The following is a 23,306-nucleotide window of genomic DNA, read 5'->3' as shown; positions in this document are numbered from 1 at the left end:
ATGTGGGTCTCTGTCTCTGTCTCCTTTCATTGCCTGATGAAGGTTAATATTCAGGAGGATGCCTATATGTTTTTCTTTGGGTTCTCCTTATTTAGCTTCTCTAGGATCACTAATTATAGGCTCAATGTCCTTTGTTTATGGCTAGAAACCAAATATGAGTGAGTACATCCCATGTTCCTCTTTTTGGGTCTGGCTAAAAACTAGTCAATGGCAAAAGACTGTGACCCTAGCCAGTGTGGGGAAAGACTCAGCCCCGACCTGCCTTACCAAGAGCACCCATAGTCTCGGAGCTTGCCATCTGGGTTGGGTCTTGATGCACTTTTTGAAAAAACAATTGCTTGGCTGAGCTGCTTTCACTTTGTGTACTACTTTGTACAACAGTGAGGTTCTCAATCCTACCAGGGAGCTACAGGCTCCCATGACTTGTCTTCCATTTATTCTTTCCAATTACTACTTTCTGATCTGTGCCCAGTTTTTCAGTCACATTACCCTCCTTTGTTACCTCAGGGCCTTACAGTTCTGCCTGGAAGGATCTCCCTTCTTAGCTTTTATATAACATTAGTCTAATAAACCTTCCTTCCTTGGAAAGGTCCCAGGCAACTGAAGCGCTCATGTCCCTTCCTTGACTTTCTCTTTTATCATGGCACTATCACTGATTATCTGATTACTGCTTACTTGTTATTTTTTGAGACAGTCTCTGGTAGCCCCGTTTGGTCTTGAACTGGCTATGGTGCTGAGGATGGTCTTGAACTTCTGATCCTTCTCCTGAATGCTGGGATTAGAGTATACAACCACACCCAGTATATGTGTCATTCAAGGTTTACCCTAAGGCTTCTTGCTTGTTAAACAAGCACTCTACCAACTGAGCTACAGTTCATTCCTTTTACAGATTTCAAATTCTAAAATGGCAAGGATAGATACTGTCTACTTAAAACATATTTTTACTATTCAGGACAGTGTCTAAACACAATAAATAACTATTGAATAGATGATGAATATAACTGCAAATAATAAAGTTAGAAGACAAAGAACATCTTTTTATTGTTTTGACTACCATGAATACTATTATACTACTGTTAACCTTCATTTCTATGAGAGTTTGTTCTTGGATCATTTTAACTAGGACCACCCTGACTGACTTGTGACGCTCAGAGAATGGAGACCTAATGCATGGCTACAATTAGAGCATTTCAAAAGGACTGATTCAAAAGACCAGGTTTGGCATACAATACTTCTGAATGGAGATGGGGCAGTGCTTTTTTACTCAAAGACGTTTGTGGTTGAAGGCAAAGTTGCTATTATGTGTGTGGCTTGGTGTTCCTTAACTTGGAGAAAATTATAAAGAACTTTAGAGTCCAGCACCAGAATACCAAGAATAGGGAGCACAATGGACTCCCGAGTCTTGGTCGCTCTATGGAAACACCCTTGTTCTGTCATTTGGCTCTGCCTTGGGTTGCCATCTCGTGCAACTGCCTGTAAGCTCTGTGGTACCCTGATATCAGGTCTTCCTCGCAATCCTGCCCAGTGGCTAAAACACAAGATTCTGGTTTGGGTCCAGTGAAACCAAACCTGGCAGGTTACCAGGAACCCAGCCACGAGGTCTAGAATCATTTAGGTGTTCACTGGAGGGTCTCTAGAGTGAGCCACGAGGACTTGTGTTGATGAAAAGCAGCTTTTCTCCAGTAACCTGCTGATGTGCTCAGTCCTTAGCACGAGATGCTCTCCTTGATTACCTCAGTGTATGTAATTTCAGTGGCTGCTTGGAATCAGGCCACAGTTCAGACTACCTGGAGTAAAGCTATTATCATTCCCAGCCCAGAGTCCCCTCATGGTGTTGAAATATCCCACTATGGAATGTCACTGGTCTTCCTGCTTGGGACAGTCTCACCCACTCCTTGCTTCGTCAGGGGTTTGGCCTCTAAGCCTTCAGTACCCTTCAGTAACTACAGATTCCTAATTGGGTTGCTGTGAAGAGGCTCTTACACAAGTGTCTGCTTAGGGCCTGCCACCAAACACAAGACCCTAGTGGTAATAGAGATGGTTATACAGTTTTTATGAGGAAAACAAAAGGAGCGAATTAGATGAAGTACAAGTGTCTTTTCAGGGGAAACAATCCAGAGTCCCAGAAAGTTCTTGAGGTTTCAATCTTATGCTTCCTGCCTCCCCCAGTTCCCTGACTGACTTCCTGCAAAAATGCCTCTGGTGGCTCTCTACTGTGTACACAATATAGGAGACTTCAGGCATCTAAAAGAGCCTTAGTCATCCAAGCCCAGACAAAGATTCTACTTTACCCTTGCTCTTGCTGAAACCACCCAGTCCATGAAGCCTCGCAGACCTCCACCTCCAAAAGGTGCATTCTTCAGCTCCAACACTGAAAGGCACAGCCCCATGGAAACCTGGAATTTGCATGACTGCCCCGGCATTAGATGGAGTTCACAACGGAAGGACAAATTTTTGTCTTTATAGTGCCAATAACCAGCACAATTTCTGACACTGTGTTATTGGAAGTCAGTAAGTCTCTGTTAAGTGAATTAAACAGATGGTTATTGATATGCTTACCTGTCTTTTTGGTCATTAGAATCAATGGGAGTTAAGGGAAGTGTCTTAAGAGTTTCTACTGCTGTGAAGGGACACCATGACCACAACAACTATTATCTTTATAAGAGTTGAAAGATATTTAATTGGGTGGCTTACATTATCATCATGGTATGACATGTTGTGTATACAGCAGACATGATGTCGGAGAAGGAGCTGAGAGTCCTACATTTTACAGTCAACAGGAAGTGGTCTGATGGTTACACTGAGCAAAGCTTGAGCATTTGAGACCTCAAAGCCCACACCCACAGTGACATACTTTCTCCAATAAGACCACACCTATTCTAACAAGGCCATAGCTCCTAATAGTGCCCCTTCCTATAGCTTATGGAGGCCAATTCCATTCAAACTACTAAAGCAACGTTTGGTCTGAAAATCTGAAAAATTTCAGCTGGCTCAACTCTTTAAATATGTGTAATTAAGAAGAAAAATAAGATTAGCAAGAGGTAACATTTTAAAAGGCCAAGAGAAAAGAAAGACAACTCATGTACTTTTGTATTCAGGTGCTGGTTCACTCTGAACAGCTTCTGGAATTGTCTCTTCCCACCCCTTTCCCCCCTAGTTTTCAAAGAGCCAAGGCCCATTGGAAGGCCATGGAGGGATGACAGCTATGTCAAGAGAAAAGCATTGCATAATGATACCAAAATAGGCCACTTGAGGAATGTCTCAGAGCTGAAGCAGCGGCCACCTGGCATCTTGGCATTCTAGAAGTAAATGATGAAATTGCCCCTGGAAACCTGAGAGTGCAGGTTATTGGCAACAACAGTTTTCAGAGGTCAAGTACACCTCTTGCTCTGATAACAAACAAAAACAAAAAACAATCCCCCAAACCTAAACAAAAACTAGCCAAACAAACAGAACATAGAAAACAAGAACTTAGCCTGCTTCTATCATTTTCCACACTAGAAAGATACAAAGCCTAAGATAGTTATCATTTTAAAGCACTATCTCACGTACATCCCGAAGGACCAGAGACTCGCTTTTTTGGTGATACTCTGATACTGTGTGGCTTAGCCACACCTTCGCGTTCACATCTGTCTTTGATCCTACTCTTACAGAACAATAAGAAGAGGGTCATAAATGAAATTTAAATCTGCAACTTGCTGGTAATAAATTGTCTGCTAGAAAAGTTTAAAATAATATAGTCTTCTTATTCCCAATTTCTTAGGTCACTGAGATGCTATTCAATCATCTTTTATCAGTGCTAGGGATAGAACCCAGACCCTGGCACATAGTGAACAAATGCTATGCCCCTGGGTCACATGCCCTGTCCTGAGAAGGACCCAAAGCTTTCTACTCTGGAGCTGGTACCCCATCATCTGTTTACCCACTGAAGCACTCTGTGATGCTCCATCATTCATTCCTTTGCACTGACTGCTGGGGGCGGGGAAGGAGCAGCATGTTCTCCAGAACCCCTCCTCTCAGTTTGGTAAAGACAACAATGCTGGTGATTGCATTACCTTGGAACTGAGGGAAAGATGAGTAAGGCTTTGGGGGAACAAATAATTACCCTGGAATGAAGAGGGAACTATGGGAAAGATGAGATCTAGGATATGAATTGAGATAAATTAGGCATTAGGGTACAGAAACTGTTTCCAGTGTACTGTGATCTAAGTCTACCAAGAACTCATTTCCCACAAATTCACAGAAAGGAAAAAAAAATGGATGAAATACTAATTTAAAACTCACTGTACCAGAACCAGCTACAGACCTTTGTAGTAAAGATCACTTGTACAAGTCTAGCAAAAGAAGCAGAGGGGGGTTTTCATGAGTCATTTTAAATCACCGATTCACAGACTTGAAAAGTATCAGCGCTAAATGGAACTAAGATATCATCATTTTCAGAGCAAAACTACCGCAGAAAAGGGGACGAGCACAGAGAATTAACGAAGAAGTCTCCTTAAGACTAGAGATACTTTTTCCTTGACTCTCGCTTCCAGGGGTTGACTGGTCACTAAGAGTAGGTGGAAGCACACCTTCTGTTCTGCTGTGTACATGTGAGTGCCCCATCTCTTCAGACAGTGGTGAATTAGCCCCGTGCAAATGCTCATTTTCAGCAGGGTAGGGCTTGGAGTACCTGTCCTTAGTCTCAAGTTTTGAAATGGAATAATTAATGGACACACACCAGTTCCACGTTTAAATCTGAGATGAGGATTAGGATTCATTACCACATTTGAGGAGGTAGAGGAAGAGGCTCAGCTGGCACTGCACAGGTGGAAGGAGGAACAAAGACCCATGATCAGTGACTGGTAACACAGGCGGCTCACATGTGCGGCATCTTTCTGAAGCTCTCTACAAGGAGACTCACCGCTGAGCCTGTTCTGCAGCACGAGCGTGTGGGAGCATCATCACTATGCGTCTCCAGGACTCTGATCATCTGGAATAGACTCTGCTCTCAGGAAACACCACTCCCCACTTCTTGCTTTAGTCACGCCATTTTACTTTCTGTTTCTGTGTGTCTGACAATTCTAGATAACTCACAGAAGGACCACCCTAACAGCATGTGTGGATTGGGACCTAGCTTACTTCACTGCAAATAAGGCTGTAGCCTGGGCTGGACTCTCCTTTAGTAAGCCGGAGTAATTCTGCATTGTATGTGTCTATGACATTTTACTTACCTAGCCACCTAGGGACCCCTTGGATTCTATCTGCCTTTTGGATTAAAAAAGTTACTCTATTTAATCTAATATGTCAAAGTTTTATAACTTCAACATTCAAATATAAAACTTATTGAGATATTTTATATTTTCGGCTAATTTGTTGAAATTCACTAGACATTTCACAATTATAGTCATTTCAATTTGAATTAGACATAATTAAATGCATCCCATAACAATCATAGGCCAAAAAAAAAAAAACCGTAAAGTCCATCATTATGGTTTTTGTGACGACTTGAGTGGGATTAATGGATTAGAAAGAAATCAATGCTAATTTATTGATTTTGGTCATTATACTGTGATTATATAAAAGTGTATACTTGTCTTTCAAGTTAATCACACTGAGGAATAGAAATCAATTCAGAAAACAATATATATCTATGTATATTTATGCAAAACAGAGGTGGCGATGGAATATGCAAATGTAAAAATTAAAGAATTAGTATATATATGCTATATATACTTTCTGTAAGTCTGAATTTATTTCAGTGCTATTAATTAAAAATAAAGAGAACAGGGTTGGTGACATGGCTCAGGGAGTAACGGCATTGAATTTGATCCTTCAAACCTACATGGCAGGAGAAATGGTTTCTCACAAGCTGTTCTCTGACCTGCACACACACACACACACACACACACACACACACACACACACACACCATACATCCCCACCTCCCTCCCACACCACCTCCACATACCATATATACATACTCTCATACATACGTACACACATACTCTCACATACCACAATACAACACACACACCCAAAAAAACCCCAAAGAATATGGTTTTCTAGAGAGACTCAACATCCAATTTTGAATTCCCAGGGTAGTATCTATCATCTGTAAGACACAGGCAGTTACTTAATGATTGTTGTCTTTAACTTTCTCATTTGAGCATTAGAAATAAGGCTCATTTAAAATGATGCCATGAGGATTAAATAAGATCACGCACGAGCTGGATTTCAGGCAGCTAGCAGGCATGTGAAGTAGCGGATCTGATATCTAATTGGTACTGTAGTGAGTATTTGTCAAATAAATGAACATGCCCTTCTCCCTAGTCCCCCGAAAAAGTGATACCACCTGGAGAAAATTAAATTGAGCCTTTTAATTTTAGAACTCTAAAAATAAAGTTCCAGTAACATCTGAATAATATATAACAATAAAAATCTATTATACTTTTGTGTGTTGGGTGTTGCTGCTGAGTTTCCTTAGCAATTTGTCCGCCTGTCTTCTATAACACTAAACGGAATGAGCAGGCATTCAAATTAAAGAACAACACAGCATTAATAATAGTGAGTGGCTGCATACAGTGCCTGGGGACATGGCTGTCAAATAAGGCTTGGTCGTAGTGTTATTACTCAAATATCAAACAAAGCTGCAGGATACAAAATGAGGGGCAACCCAACGTCTGTCTGGGTGTCTGCTGCTAGTATGCCTGCACTGCTGCTGACGGCTCAGAGTGGATTGAGGTAGCAACATGGCAGACGAGAGGACAAGCTGTGGCTAGCAGTTTCTCCCCTCACCTAGGATGTGCACACGAATCTGCAAGGACCCAGGAGGAGGTTTCAGAGAGGCCTGCCAACGAGCGGTGTCCTCTAATCTGGAGAGCAGCTGCTGGGCACAGGCATGCAAATACACAAACAGCGGAACACGCAGACAAGCTTAGAGAGCCTGTACCTGCCTCTGCTTGTCCTCTGTGAGCAGAGGGTCGCCTAAGCTTGCAGATCAGTTTGGCTAGACCCTTTCTTCAGCGGAGGCTGGCAAAGCTGTGGAGTAAATATTTCGGCAAGGTCGCCTGTCTTCAGAGTATGAAGGACATTGCCCAGCAAGGAAAGAGAATTATATTTAGTGTTTGGGCCCAGTCGGTGCTGGGCTCTCTGCTGCACCCCTTTTGCAGAACTGTACCTGGTCCCTCGTTGCAAATTCTCAGTGACTTTGAAGCTCATAAAACAAAAACTAAGAGGGTGCCCAAAAAGAAAAGAAAACGTTGCTGGGTGCTCGGGTTCCACTACTGGATTTTGACAGGGATCGGAAGAGACATCCGCCAGGCCTGACCAAGCACAGGCACCTGCACGGTAAGCGAAGTGTCCTTGTCCTCATTTCTCAACCAGGGGGTTGGGATGTTTCTGCGTTATCCACCCTGGAACCCTCAAATGCTCTCCAGAAGTAAGATCCTTGAGAAATTATGCAAGGGGAGGGAGGAAGTCTCAGGCATGATTCAGATTTTATGGAGGATGTCTCTCAGTCTAAAATAGGTAAGGCCTATTGCAAAATAGAGGTCCTATTATGACAGGGTTTTGTTACACTGTAGGCAATGAAAGAAAATTAAAAGGAAATGTGAAATTATTGTCCTCTTGAGAGTAAGACAGGTGGTCGAAAGTAAAAAGAGAGGTTTGAGTGCATGGCTTTTCTTGTTAGTAGTCAGATTTTGTAAATACCAATGACCGACATACGGTTTCAGGATCACTGTGTGATGAAAACGGAGGAGCATCCTTGAGATTTTAGGTCAGAGGGAATGACAGAAGAGATGATGACTAGAGATGGCATCTCCACACGATGACGAGGATTCTTGTTCTTGTTATTGTATTCACATTTATTCCTGCGATGTCAGGACTTGACTGGGGGCCAGAGAACAGAGTGGGTTTTGGAAGTTTTCAGAGATCTCAAGTAATACTTATTATGACCTTGTACTGCAGCTCACTACACCGAGCCTGATTGGGTATCCACAGGCACACTGCACGTCAGTGTAAAGAAGTGACTCCAGACTGCTGCAGAGAACACGGTGGCAGCTATGTTCAGTGTGCTCAATGGGAGCATTATGTAAGGTGTTGGACAGCTAGGAAATTTCGTATATAGACTAGAAGCTCATTTAACAGAGGCCCATGCTCATTTTAAGACGCTTGAGTGTTATTTATGCATTCTCTTTCCATAGTAACCAAATGATCACATCTTCTAAAAAAGTGTCAGGAAACATCAGAACAGGTACAATGGAAATACTGCCAAGCTACACCACATGTTCCATGGTATATGAGATCTGCACAGGGGAGAATATGGTGTAGTGTACTTAAGGCAATGCTCCTATTGCTGCAGATAAACTGCCTTTCTTATGATGACAGAGTCCTATCTGTCAACCCCTTAGAAACAAATATTCCAAGTAACGAGTTCTTTTTGTAGTTATCAGTTGTCACTTATGAGACATTCCTCATGCTTAGTTTTAAAACTCAGATCCAGCAACATGATAGTTTTTGTTACTGACATATTCCAGAAGCATCAATAATTTTAACATGCTATTTCCATTTTCTCAAAAACAAATAATAAAACAAGTATGTAGTGTAATTAACACAGATCTCCTCTGAGGAGACTTTCCTGTGCAATTCCCCAAAATGATGCGAGGTTTGGGTTCTGATTATAGCCAAAGCAAAACCACTGAAAAAAAAAATGCTGGGGCAAAGAGAAGCACTGGTTAGGGAGAAAAAGACAGTTATTTATTCTTAGGCTTAGCATCTACCAAAGTTCATGTGTAATTGTCTCTTTCTAAACTCACTCAACTACAATTTCAGTCAAGTACTAGCCTCAGGCAGAAGCACTGTAACTAGATATATTTTATCGTGGCTTCAAAATGACAATGTACTTGGAGAGACTGAGAGTGCAACTTGCCAAGAGTTGGGCAGGTCCAAGGATGGGAAAATCCCCAAATAAATGAGCCTTTTATTCTTTCCTTCAGAACAGAGTTCATATTATAATTTATCTTAGTCTAAAACAAACTTTCATTACCAAGGATGCTTTGCATAGCAAGATGCACTAAAATGTTTTAAAATGTTTATTTTTTGTAGTCTAGAATTAGTGATTATAAGCATTTAGTAACTGTTCACACTGAACAAAGAATAATGCTGTTTTATTAATGTCAGGGATAACATTTTCATAGTAAAGAGTTTGTAGCCTCAGTTGTCCATCCATCCATCCATCCATCCATCCATCCATCCATCCATCCACTATTTGGAATGCTTTTGTCCTAGGCCCCATGAGGATTATTAAGGCTTCAATAGTCAATGAAACAGATGCTGTGACCACCTTTGTAGAAAGAATTCACTAGAGATTTAAATACTAGTATACTGTGCATATTGTTTACCACGATTAAGTATTTTTGACTTCATTTCTGATTAAAAGAACCAGAAATGTTTACCTTTTCTGAAAATGTTATTCAGTATCTGTAAGATAAGGAAACGATTCCAGAAACCATCCCGACATCAAATAATCAAGCTGGAATACACATTTTGCACGAATACTAGAAGATCATGAACACAACAGATGCTAGACAGAAGGCTCATTTACTGATAATGTCTGCTTTCTCAGAACTGGGTCAGACAGGATGTGCTTAAGGAACACTTTAGAGCCAAATTTGTACTATAACTTCGTAGACTACAGGGTTTCCTAGTGAAGATGCTCAAGATGTTTATGCCGCTGTGAGAGTCGATTGTTGTGCCCACACTGCACTACTGTGCTGCCCCCCCCAGTCATGGAAACGTTATGGCATCACACTTACAGAATGTTTGATTTTGTTCATAGAACTCACATATGAGCGATTTGATCCTATGCAATATAGGAGGTAGATATTATCATTTCTTGCTCAGCACATCACAGACTTGGATTTAGATATTCAAGGGGCTAGTCCCATCAATTTTTGTCTGATATAGACCTTCAAAGTAAGTTTTTAAGTGGAAGATTAATAGAAAACTCTAAACTTTCCACATGAGCATCATATCCTGCAGGTACCTGCTGGCTGAGGATGGCATTGGTACACTGGAAACCAAAGCAACAGGGAGATATTCGGCACCTCTTACACCATGGCCTTTCGTGTCCCCATCTTCCTGAGACCAGAATTTCCCCTGGCTCTTTAGAGTTCTGCTTCCTTCCTAAAGAGGGTACTGCTTTTGTGTGTGTGTGTGTGTGTGTGTGTGTAGACGCTGGGTAACTAGGGTGGCTAATTCTCACCTTACCTCTTCTACTACCGTATAGAATAAAATGTATTTTGGTAAGAGTTAAGAAATGCTATCGTATCTTTCAGAATTGGAAAAAAAAAAAAAAACAAAAAAACCCTGTCACTGATTGGGACAATGATAACAGAGAACGTTAGTTTCAGTTACATGGAAAAGCAAATAGAATTTAAAGTGGTGGTTACTACCTCCAGTCTAGCAATATAAAACCCTGACACAGTAGATCAGACCCCCTTATTCTAGATCCTGCTTCTGGGAAAGACAGATGGGTCCTTGTGGAGAACCAACAAATCCTGTCCGTGAGACGGTGCTAAGTGCGTAGACTACACTGCAGCGTGTACAGCTGCACAAAGCAGTCGGGAGTGAATGTGGGTCTCTCCGGTGACATTACAGAGTGGGCTGACCTGCTGCTCCTGATGCTCTGTTAGTTACTTTTCTGATTGTCACAAAATACCCAACAGAAGAAGTCTAAGGGAAGGGATTTATTTCCCTTAGTTTAAGAAGGAATCAGTCCATTGTGGTGAGAAGGCACGGGGATGGGAGGTGGCTGGTCACACTGACCCTGAGGTCAGGCAGCAGAGATGTCCGCTCCTGCTCACCTGGGTACCTCCTTTATTTTATGTTCCGTCTTGGATTGGAGTTCAGGAGATGGTGTGCTGTCTACATTCAGGGCTGATCTGCCTTCCATAGTGAAACCTCTCTGCCGCAGAAGGAAACACCTTCAGACACACGACCACAGCTGCTGACACACACAGATGAGGAGTGCACGGCACCACAATGAGCCAGCGCTACCTGTTAGCTGTGACCAAGTAAAACCACAAGACCTCACTCTCGGGTTTCTTTTCTTCTCTTTCTTTTTTTTTTTTTTTTGTACTCTTATTTAAAGTTTTCTATAATTTTGGAGATGTTTTGATGAATTTCTCTCCAGTTTATGGGTTGGAATGGAATCTTAGATCATCAAGATGGTTTTAGGGGTGTCATGGCTATAAGACTGGAATCAGGAGAGCATAGCAAATGGATAAAGTGAAGCTGCTTCTGGGCTTCTCCTCCAAGCTGCTGCAGCTGGCCCAGAAAGGGCAAGAAACAGAGCAGAGCCTGGCGGCAGTATGAGACTGCCAGGTTGAGCCCGGGGACACCAGTGACACCAGCTGTTCCTCATATCACTATCCACACGCAGCTATTTTAAGAAACTTTGCATTTGATCAGGGAGCATGTGGGGTTAAGCCTTATGTTTTCTACTTTGTGTTTAGATCCTAAGCAGGTGCAGTTAATAGTTCAAAATGTAAAAAAAAAAAATCCTATTTTCTTACAACTAAGGCATAAATAACTAATGTTGTGTGAGAAGCGTGCAATAAAGATGGGACTCCTGGAGGCTTGGGGGGTCATGAGTTCCAAGCCATCCTAAGTAATGTAGTGAGATTAACTCAAATTAAACAAACAGAAGATCAAAACACTTCTTTAAATCTAATTAAGATTATTTAGGATTTGCTTTAAAGTATCGGTCATTTATATGATAATTTTTGCTTGAATGGGTTTTAGTTATATTATAGAATAGATAAAATTCTATAAAGTTTTTATAAAAATATATAATATATATAATTTATGTAAACATTCTACACATTCTATAAACTTTGACTTGAATTAGTATAGTGTATAAATATTTGTGCTACTGCCCATTAATATAGCCTACATTCTATTTCTCATGCATGGCATATGACTATTGAGGATGCCATAAGGACAAATAAGGCTGTGTGACAATACTGAACTGTGATTCAGTATTTGAACTTTTACAGATGGAGACAGTTTATCCTCTGTGAATCACACCACTCCCTTTAGGTACAGAGCGCAAAGAAAAGAGGCAAAGCAAGGCAAGGGAAGGGAAGGCAAGGCAAGCCATAGCAAGGCAAAGCAAAACCTTTCAAAAATGTCTTAAGCCCAGTTCTGCAAATTCTTCTAAAATTCAGGTTTCCCTGTCCATGTCCCATACAAGTGTCCTGTATGGGCCTGCACCCAAGTCAGAGTGTCTGTTCCATCAGTTCAAAGACACATTTGTGTTACTTAGGAGACTGAACAAAAAGGTGTGCTGGAACCTGGTGCTTGGGTCCAACTTGAGAAAAGAAAGGAGGTAGGGTGATCAATGGGGGAGGCACATCCAGGATCGAAGAGTTTCCTAGGAGGTGGGCCTGTGTCGGGAGATCCCAGAGTGAGACACTCTGAAAGAAGAGCGATAATACGACATGACGAAGGCGCAGGTTATTTTTGTAAGGGACTCCTTCCTGAGAAAACGGGGCGTGCTGTAACACCGAATACAAGCAGTCTTCTAGTTCAGGGGGACAGGTGGGTGGAATTTGGTAAACCGTCTATTTACTGAGCTTCCCTGTTCCTCGCACTGGAGGTCTAGGAGCTGCTAATGAAACTTGGTAAGCGGTATGATGGCAGGCCCCGCTTCTCACTGACAATAACCCAAACCAGGGCTCCATGTATGTAGAGACGTTCTCTTGCTGCCTTTCACGTAAATGTTTACTAAAGCCAGACATATGCTTAAAGCAACTACAGGAAGACAATGCTTATGTCAAGTGTTCAAGTCCGTCCTCTGGTTTCCACTGCTCAAATTTCTTGGCAGATGAGGGGTGTAGGTATCACTCATCAGTATGTTTCAAATGCAGAATCTCAGGCTCCATCCTAGAACCAAGTCTACATTGTGAGACAACTTCTTTGTAAATTAGCATTTGAAAAGAACATTATACCTGTGCTTTCCACCCACCTGTGGCATAGAGCAAAAATTTTGTTGTAGTCAATGCATTACTGACTGGAACAAAAAAAAATATTCAAAATCAGGACCACAAGTTAAGATCCTGTAGTAATGTCAAACTGCTGTAAAAGCTCCTAAATGCTTACACCAGTTTCTGGTCTATGTCTTGGCAGATGAGCAAGTTTCCAGACCAGCATAGGTTGATGTACATCACTCTGAGCATCACTAAATGATATAAATTTTACTAAGTGATGCTCTCAGCCTGACATCAATTACATTGAATATTAATGGTCTGAATGATGATAATGATTGCACTAAACGATATTAGCGGCCTGAACGATACACTGTGATAGCATATTAAGATATGTTAACAGCCTCACAACTATTGGAGAAGAAAACCAAAGAGCCAATGGATAGTCTGCATATTTGGCCAAAACGATCTGTGTGGACAGCAGAGTCAGCCTCTTTAAGATGAGCCACATTTAGGCGTGAGTCCAAAGAAAATCCACACTTTGTAGTCAGTGTTTCTCCCTAACTATGCTTTTATAATAGCAAAATTTCCCTATTGCTAAAAGGCATTTTCTTCGGTGAGAGGTAAGGACATAAAATTGTATATGGATTCCAAAAGTGAGGGAGGGCAAACGCTGTTGGTACGGACCACTTGGAGTTGTTTATTTATTTGAAGGGGAATAGGTGTGTGCCTGTTTTTAAGATAGTAAATTGATCAGCCTTTACAATCCCTGGACATTCATCTTTAAACATCTTTTGTGTAATACTGACTGTTAAGACAGCACTGTCCAATGAAAAAGGCACAGGGCAATTAGCTATGCAAAGATTTTTCTTCACAAAGCTGCTTTCCTGTAGAGAGATTGGCCAAAGCCGCTGGCTTCCAAACAACAGTTACAAAGGAATTAGATCTGATTTTACTCGTTAGACACTCACTACTGCATGTCTAATCTTTAAAGATCAAAAGCCACCAATGTTGCTGCCACTAATGCCACACATTGTACCCAGTGTAGGGATATCACAAAAGCAGGCCATGCCAAGCCTGCAAAGGGCATATGCTTGTTCCTTTGCCTCCTACATGTATTGCAAACAAATGATGTGCCAAACAGTATTCTGGACCCTACAATCTGATGTTGATGTTGGAATTGTAACATACTAGCATGTAGATATGGAACCATGCCCAACCATTAGAACAGAGAAAGGACTGTTTGAGTTGAATACATGAATCTCACATAAAATCAAAGTCAGAATGAACTTAATCGGATGAGTTCATCAGCACACTGCATCATGCCCAGAGCATGGGTTCTCCCAGACGCACTCTGGATTCTCATTTCAGTTCCATTCGGTCTTTAGCACCCACTTAACCTCAAAGTCTTAAGTTTTCTGAACTATAAAATGGGGATAATGACTAAACCTGCCTTTGTTGAGGGCAATAAAGGGGAACTAAGAAGTAGTGAGCACATGTAATGACTTAAAAGTCCTCAATGACCAGGTGCTGTCATCACCACCGTTGCTAAGCACAGGAAACTATCATCATGCTATAGGCTGGGTCTAAGTAATCCAGTCTTGAAAATGTGGTATATGAGGCCCTTCTGAGAAGTTGATAAATATTATAAACCATAAAACATATGCACACACAAAAATTTCGACTTCCTGAAGCAACTGGAGAAGCCCTGGGTGGTAAGTGAAGTACATGCGAATGGTGCTTTCTTTGGACCGTAACGTATGAACCATGGCTCCAGACTCTACGCACCTGCCAAGAGGGATGAGTTTAGGAAGCCAAACTTCATGTATTGGCCACTAAAAAAATCCCCAGGAAGTCAGCTATTAAAAACCAGCAATTTCCTTGACTGATGTTAAAGAGCAGAAATACCATTTTCTTTCCTTTGATAATCTCTGGCCTCATGCACATAATTTTCTTTCTCAATATCATTCTCTTACTTCTGTCCTAAAATGTAAATTGTATAATGGATGCTCCAATACTAAAAAAAAAAAAAAAAAAAAAAAAGATAATTTACAGCCTCACAGCCCAGAGGATTCTGAGCAGACAATAAAACTTTCAAATGTGTTCAAATCATTTGAGACTGTGAAAGGACTTCGTCCAGCAGTGGTTATTTATGTAATCTACCTCAGAAAAATGTCAGCAGTGGGGCATTGAATTACGCCCTTTAGAACAAGGCACCTCCACAGGGTTTATTTAGTTCTTTTCTAATTTGGAAAGACAGCATTTGTACACACAAGGTAGCAAGCTTTACTACCCCGTCTCTAATGAGCGGATCGGGTTTCAGAACGGCTGTACAGATGCATTAAGTACCTGCCAAACACGAGGACAAAAAGCACCAGTTCAAATCATAGTGGAGCTGTTGCTCTCAAAGGAAGCGAAGTGACCAAGAAATTTTGCTACCAACACAGTGTCAAAAGAGGCCAGAGTGCCCACCGAAAGGAGAAGAACTTCAACTCAAATGCATATGTGCTCAGTCATTTCCATTTCCCCAGATGGAATCCTAAAGCTGCAATCATGAGCTAAATAATCTAATTATTTTGGCACATAATTTGGTTATGTCCCACCTATATCTGGATAGTTCATTTCCTCAAGGCAGTTTCAGTTGAGAAGTCCAACCAGGTTCATCCCAGTCGACTACATAGAAAACAAGATTTTAAAACTTTCTTTTTATTTAGTCTTTGTGTCTTTCACATCATGCATCTCCATCCCGTTCATTTCCCCATCCATTCATATCCACCCTTTACTCCCAAATAAAATTAAATAAAATTTAAGAGAAAAAAAGAAAATAAAAATAGAAAAATCATTCTCATCATGGAAGCTGTGGTGTGACACAGGGAGTTACGCAGTAAACCCTTTTACCCAGGTATCTTTACTTGCAAGTGATCATTGCAAGGAGTCATTGGTCTGGTTCGCATCCTCTGGTTTCTGCTACACTATCAATGCTGGTCCCTTACTGGAGCTCCTCTTGGCTACGCTGCTGTTGCCCTGTGTTGTGGAGTTCCCGCCACTTTGGGTCTGCAGGACTGTCTCCTTTACATGCTCCAGCAGACCTCAGATGGGGTGGATGATGGGATGGGCCAACTCATAGCCCTGCTTCTGGGTCTGGGTAGGTGCAGGGTTGGTCAGCCCTCCAGCTCTCCCTTGTCCTCACTACCAGGGTGAGCTCTCCTGCACTGCCCTGGCTAGTTCACCCCATGAGGCACTGAGCAAGGGGTGGGGCCAGTTCCCCCACTATCATGCCCTTGGGGTCTGTTCTCCCACACCTACCCCTTCAGGAACAGCACATCCACCAGTGCGGTTGGCTCTATGGTGTTGCCCAGGTCAGTCACAGGGCAGCTCTCCCACTCTTATGACCTCAGGGCCTCTCTCCCACCTGCCTCAGAAGTTGGTGGGGAGAGGGCATGTCTCCCCAGACTATGCCACCACATTACAGATGAGTAATGGGGACAATTCTCCCATACTCACAACTTCGGGGTTGGGTCTATTGAGCTGCCCAGGCGAGGTTCAGGGTCTGCTCTTCCAAAGAGTTGTAGCTGGTGGTGGGAATGAGGATTTTTTAATAGCAGGGAGGCATGTGAAGAACTTCACCTGCCCTTGCAGTGCTAAAATAGTAGCACCACCCATTTGAACAGGTAGCTAAACATCTCTATCTCTGGCAGTCTCCAAATCTGTAAGGAAGAAAGCTTTCAGAGTTAGATCAGGGATGTTAGTGGCAAGAAGCCAGCCTCCATTTGTGTGTGTGTATGTGTGTGCATATATGTTAAGTCAGAAGAGGGTGTCAGATCCCTTGGAACTGGAGTTATAGGTGGCTGTGAGCCTGCATGTGGGTGCTGGGTATTGAATTTGGATCTGCTGCTAGAGCAGTGAATGTTTAGTCTCTGATCCATCTTTCCCACCCTCCAGTCACTGTTTTAATGGAACTTCTGTATTTGTGCTTTTCACTTAACTGACCAGAAAACATCTTTTCTTAGCTTACCTTAGCATAGGTCTGCTGTCTTATTAGTCAGCAGAGTTATTATTTTTTTAAGCAGCAAAATAACTTTTGGTATCTTAATTGTTCCAAATATACGAAAGCATACTGCAAGGATCAGAGTCTTAGGTCAGAATTAGCAGAATAACTTAATGCACTGGATGGAGTTTAAGGCATTTTCTGGACTCACAGGGAAGCTGACATGCAAAGCGGGAAGGTAAGCAACATCTCTCCCAGATAAGGGAGCAAGCTTCTGGATCCTGAAAACCCTTACCAAGGTCGCACGCTTACACATGAGCCCATGCATGAAGGCAGGCGAACCCTTACCAAAGACGCACGATTAGACATGAGGCGCATGCACGAAGGCAGGTGAACCCTTACCAAGAACACACGCTTACATGTGAGGTGCATGTATGAAGGCAGGCAAACCCTTACCAAGGATGCATGATTACACATGAGGTACGTGCATGAAGGCAGATGAACCCTTACCAAGGGTGCATGCTTACGCTTATAGATAAGACACATTAATGAAGGCAGACCATTTTCCAACTAAGAGAAAAGTTGCAACTTTCAAATGTTCTAAAGACCCCAAGGAGTTTCTTGGTGAAGCCTTCGATATACACACACACACACACACACACACACACACACACACACACACACTTCCAGTTTCCATGCTTTTCTATTATCTGAGACTTTCTTGTTGGGAGGTAATACTATACCTTGCCTAATCCCGAGATGAACAAACCTGGCTGGTATACTTTAGTCAAGCCTAGGCTGGTCTGGAGAAAGACATGGAAATTGGCCTGCCATTCTTTATCTTCAATTATGTAATTCGCTGTTTGGAAGCTTGTAGTCTTTGCTTATAACAGCTCCTGACAGGACTGAGTAGTCACTGTATCCTTTGGACGGGCAAGCTCTTTTGGTTGATCAATGTGGTGTCTGTGTTTGCTCCCTCAACTCCACCCATGCATTTACATTCTAGATTTTCCTTGTATCTTATGCACAGCACACTTCACGCTTTAATATAATCCTGTTTGCCTTGGTTTCTGGACTCCCAAGCATAGCTCTATCCACCATGTTTATGATGGTAAAAGCTATATGTGAAGAGTAACTTATAAGATGATATAACATTGCTGAGTTCTCAGCGGGATGAAGTAGTTTATTGATTAAAAAGTTCTGTCTGATGAAAACAAAGGTTACAAACTACTTACAAAACAGCGCTTGCATGCCAGGATGGCGAGACCATGGTAAGGATGGCTTCTGAAAGTAAGTAATCTCCTGAGACATCTCCTGGGATCCAGTGCCCTTGACCTACCAGTTGTTTCTCATTGCTACTTTCAGAACTACCTTTGTGCAGGGATTAATGGCCCTCCTTCAGTCCTTTAACTCAGACTGTCATTAATCTCCAGGAAATACCATGTCAGGGCTGCTTAAGGGTATAAGAGAACTGTTGTGCTTTAGGCTAAATCTCGGTAATCTCCCAGTCCTTTAACTCCCCCGGTACATGACTATTAAACCTGAATGTCCCTTTGCCCTAGAATTAGTCAACATTTTAGCCACAATCTTCCTTGAAAACTATGAAACTGTTAGATATGAAATCTATTTACTCCAAAAGAATGGATTTCTGGGAAGATAACTGACTTTTCCAAAATAATGTCAAAAAGCTCTTAGTTTAAATTCTTTACGTATTATTGTTTCGTATGACTGGGAACTAGATGCGTCACTGTGTAGATGATTTCAACCACACTCCCTGGTGAGAACCATACTGTCTACTAAACAATGTTTGCCAACAGTCTAGAAAATTGATGAGGGTATAAATCTCTAAATCTTTTACAGGAATGTTTATGGAACTTTTTCTAAGTCATTGAGAAGAGAATACTCCAACTAACAACTGTAAAGAAAACAACTTGCAAATGGAGAACCCTCTAAACATAAATGGAGTTGTGGGGAGAAAGAAAAACAAAGGCCGGCTAACATGTTAGCAGAAAGGCTAGAATGAAGCATTGGTGAGGTTTGGCTGTGGAAGAGAGAAGAAACAACAGAGGTAGAAACATTGGTGTGAATCATGAGAGCAACAGGGCCAAATCCACCAACTCCTGCAAAATGGGAAGAGGCTGTCACACTGACACTGAGTTCCTGGCCATGCAAAGCGAGCTTTGGCTGCTGGCTCTGCACAGGATCCTCCTCTGCCTTGCTCACGGTCTTCCGGGTCTTGGAGACAGGTCTGTGCTCCAAGCTCTTGTTCTTTAAACAAAGTTGTGAGCTGCTAATGGTTTCATTTAAAAGTTTATAAAATGGTAACCGCATTGCTACATCTCTCTGGAGTATCTCAAACAAAATGTGGTTCAAATTTCTTGTTAAAAAAGGCAGCTCAGAGTTCTTGAATAAACAAATAAAGACAACTGATGCAGTTAACAGGCTGAATGTGACCAAAGCTGTGCCATCTTGGCTCTGTTTCTTGCTTCAGGCAGAGGTCAGTGACAGCTGTCCAGCAAAGGAACCTCCAGCCAGGCATCCCAGTGCTTTGCCTGAGGGAAATGTTCCATGGCCCTCAGCTGCACCATGACTGTGGCAGGAACCCCTGCTTTAGTGCAGGGAAGTGAGAAGCTACCCAGTTTGGTGATGTGGCCTCTGGTCCCATAGGGAAATTAGGGGTATAAATAGATGCTTCAACTAAATTGAAAACCTCTTGGCTTGCAGGGGCGGGGGATTAAATAAGCTGTTGGGCAGTGTGGCAGAAGCAGGCTTGTGGTTCTCATTAGTAATAAGGGCTGCCTCGTGAAGATCAGCTGGTTCATGGTTAATGCTGCCAACACTGTAGAGGGTATAGACTTTTCTGTGGGATCATCTTAATGCAACAAGAATGCTTATTGCAAGAGGCTAGTTATGCTAAACCCAAGTGTGTTCCTGTCTGAACTCCCCCAGGGGTGGTTTATAACAGGCCCTGAAGTCACCATTCTAGGGTTTCCTACCTAGACATGCATATGTCCATTTACCCATTCCAACTTAGGTCCTATCCTGCCCATTCCTTCTTACTCAAAGCTAAGAATGGTTGGTGTTATCTATGAAATTGGCAAATCTGATAGGAGAACAAATCAGATTATCCCACAAATACCACACACACACACACACACACACACACACACGCACGCACGCACGCACGCACGCACGCACGCACACACACACACACACACGCACACACACGAGGAATAAACCTCTCAAGAATGTAAATCGTCAGTCATCCATTCAGTTTCACATTTAACACCAGACCAGCTGAGACTAGTTTGTGTGTGGCACTCTTCAGAGGAGCAACAAAAGTCTTTAGAACGGACTGGCTTTGTTCAGCAAACTGCTCTGCCTCAATCTTAGGGATCTAAATTCTGGCCATTTCAACTGTTCCCTAGGTCTGTTACCCTCCCCTTGGTCAAATGAGCCCCCCCCCCCCCAGAAGGGCCCAATGACTCTGTTTATGTGTTGAGACTTCAGGTCATCAGCTTCCCTTTAAGCACACCTGGCCTGGGTAACAGAGTGCACAGAATCTATAAAATCTGAGGAGGGTGGTTCCAGAAGTCTACACCATGGCAGTTGGTCCACGCCTTTTCTTTATGGCGGCCAGCACCGCAAGCCTTCACCACACACGTTTTCTTCCCCCACTAGCACCTGCAGGCTGCGGAACAGAGAGGGTAGGACATTGCTTTTTCCTTTGAACTGCTCTTGCCAACAGGCTCCGCCCTGGCAGAGCTTGGCCGGAAACAGAAAGACCATTTTTTTTTTAATAGGAAGACTTAGGGACATTCCTAAATAGAAGAATCTCCCCACGCCCTTCCTTACACACTTGAAATATTACAAAGCACTTTAAACAATATATACCCTAGGGGCCAAGTAAATGGCTGGGGTAAAGGTTCTTGTCTCCAGACCTGATTACTTACTTGAGTCTGATCTCTGGGACACACATGGTGGAAGGAGAGAACCAATTCCCAAGAGTTGCCCTCTGCCCTCCACAGGCTACTGTGATGTGCACCCCTGCCTCTTGTCTCACAGAAGTGTAGTAAAATACAAATATCTGCTTCCTGGACCTGGCCAAGCAGGGGGCGCCAACATGGGTGCTGACATTCGCCACAAAGGGACCGAACAGTTCGGCACAAGGAGCCCAAGAGCCAGAAAACCCACCTGTGGCTGCTTGTCAAGCTGTACAGGTTTCTGGCCAGGCGAACCAACTCCACATTCAATCAGGTTGTGCTGAAAAGGTTATTTATAAGTCATACTAAGCGGCCACCTCTGTCCCTGTCCTGGATGATCCAAAGATGAAGCTTCCTGGCCGAGAAAACAAGACAGCTGTGGTTGTGGGGACAGTCACAGATGATGTGAGGATTCCCGAAGTGCTCAAGCTCAAGGCATGTGCACTGCGGGTAAGCAGCTGGGCCTGAAGTTGCGTCTTCAAGGCTGTGGGCAAGATCCTCACCTTTGACCAACTGGCCTTGGAGCCGTGGCACTATGCTTCTGTCTGGACCTCACAAGGGCTGAGAGGTTGTACTGGCATTTTGACAAGGCTCCAGGAACCCCACACAGCCATATCAAACCCTATGTCCGCTCCACGGACCAGAAGGCTGAACATGCCAGAGGCAGAAGGGCCAGCCCCAGCTACAAAAACTAACTTTGTATCTTACTGTTATTAAAAAAAAGCTTTGGATGTTGAAAAAATACAAATGTACTTAAAAAACAATAGTATGTGACAGTCGCCAAAGGAAAAAACTGGATTTGCAAACTGCATCTTCAGCAGCTGGGAAGAAAGCTTAAGAACTGAGGAGAATTAGTGTCCATGGGTTCATTGTTCATGCAAGCATTGAGAAGTGACTGACGCAAACCAAGACGGGAATTTTTCTAATTAAAATGATAAAATAATATAGAATATTAATTAGATCACAGGAGAGGTATAGAAAAATTCTGGCTTGATTCAAGGGAAGCAGGAGCAGGGACTGGAAGTACATCCCTGCACTCGTAGCCACTTCTGGAGGCAGAGGCAGAGGACAGACAGTCTGAGTCCTGTCTGGGTAACAGGTAGTGAGACCTTGTCTCAAAATATAAAGGGGCTGAGGGTAGAGCTAAGTGGTAGAATGTTAGCATAATATATGGAAGACCCTGGGTTCAATATCCAGTACCATCATACACACATACACTCACACACACACTCACTCAGGCTTCTTCTGTGAGCATGTTATGCAAATGGGAGATTTGCTCACTCTTTCCTTCCTCCCTCCCTCCCTTCCTTTAAGGTAAGGCCTCAAGAATGTAGCTTTGAATTCACTGGTCTCCTGGCCCAGTTTCATGAATGTTGGGACTACAGGCATGACACCACACCCAGCTGCAAATGAAGGCTTTTAAAACTTCTTCCACTTTTCTCTGCTTATTACGCTGCTGCTGAGAGCATTTGTTTACCCGCCCACCACTCTGGGCCTGTGAGGGAATGGGTCAGACTGCATGCATGTTATTCCAAAGGATGTGTTTATTTCCTCCACAATCACGAATCCCGGTGGGCGTACTCAGTGAGACGGAGGCTGTGAAATGAACTTCTCTTTAGCTGGTCACCTGCTGCTGCTTCTGACCTGAGGCCACTTTTACCTTGCTGTATAGTGGAACATCTACTCTTGTCAAATAACAATGTTTCCTTCCAGAGCTCTGGTCCTGGCCTGTGCCCTTAGTGGGCTTCCTGCTGCTGGGCAGTGGGGGCTGCTTCTTCATACGCAGCACTGAAAATGCCCGCCTTTGGGAAAGGAAGCAGGGCACTGGGTTGGCTGGTAAGGAGGTAGGAGACAGACTGGAACCCATGACCAGGAAATGCTGATCCATGGTGTACTTTTCATCCAGCTCGCAAGGTCTCCTAGGGCCCTGCCTAGTCTGACGTGCTCTCAACCCTACGCTCAGGTTGGAGGCCAGCACCATCCATATTTCCTTCTCTTCTCTACATGTTTTGGAGCTAACAGGCACCGATGTGAATGAGCCTCAGCTGATCACTGCCAGGAATGAAGAGTCAAGGAAAGCTGATCTCTTTGCTAACGGGGAGAATTGTCTCAGACTGGTATCAGAATGCCCTCTCCACAGAGGTTACACCCGAGCCTACAACAAAGCACTTATTAACGTTGACAGGCTTTGGCCTCCACCACAGGTCAAAAATCTTGGTTTTTATAGCCTGGACATTCTCAACCACGCTTATGCGAGTAGTTCCCCCATCTCCTATGCTCTCCTCCTAACTGCATTTGTCCCTGTTGTCTCATACTTCCCTCAGGTGCTCTCCGGATCTCTCTGGAAGCATACAGAACACTGAA

General features: G+C 43.0%; 1 protein-coding gene and 1 pseudogene across 2 annotated transcripts in view; one reads left to right on the top strand and one right to left on the bottom strand.

Annotated features, from left to right (window-relative positions):
* The window catches only part of Cmss1 (cms1 ribosomal small subunit homolog), a 169,370-nt gene that overhangs the window by 44,552 nt on the left and 101,512 nt on the right, over positions 1-23,306 (bottom strand). The window lies entirely within an intron of this gene.
* LOC126505853 (60S ribosomal protein L18-like) lies at positions 21,083-21,637 on the top strand (annotated as a pseudogene).

This window comes from Alexandromys fortis, unplaced genomic scaffold (genome assembly GCF_014885135.2).
Source record: "Alexandromys fortis isolate MF-2015 unplaced genomic scaffold, M_Fortis_MF-2015_v1.1 scaffold_4, whole genome shotgun sequence".
Lineage (NCBI taxonomy): Eukaryota > Metazoa > Chordata > Mammalia > Rodentia > Cricetidae > Alexandromys > Alexandromys fortis.
This window is presented reverse-complemented; position numbering and strand designations above follow the sequence as displayed.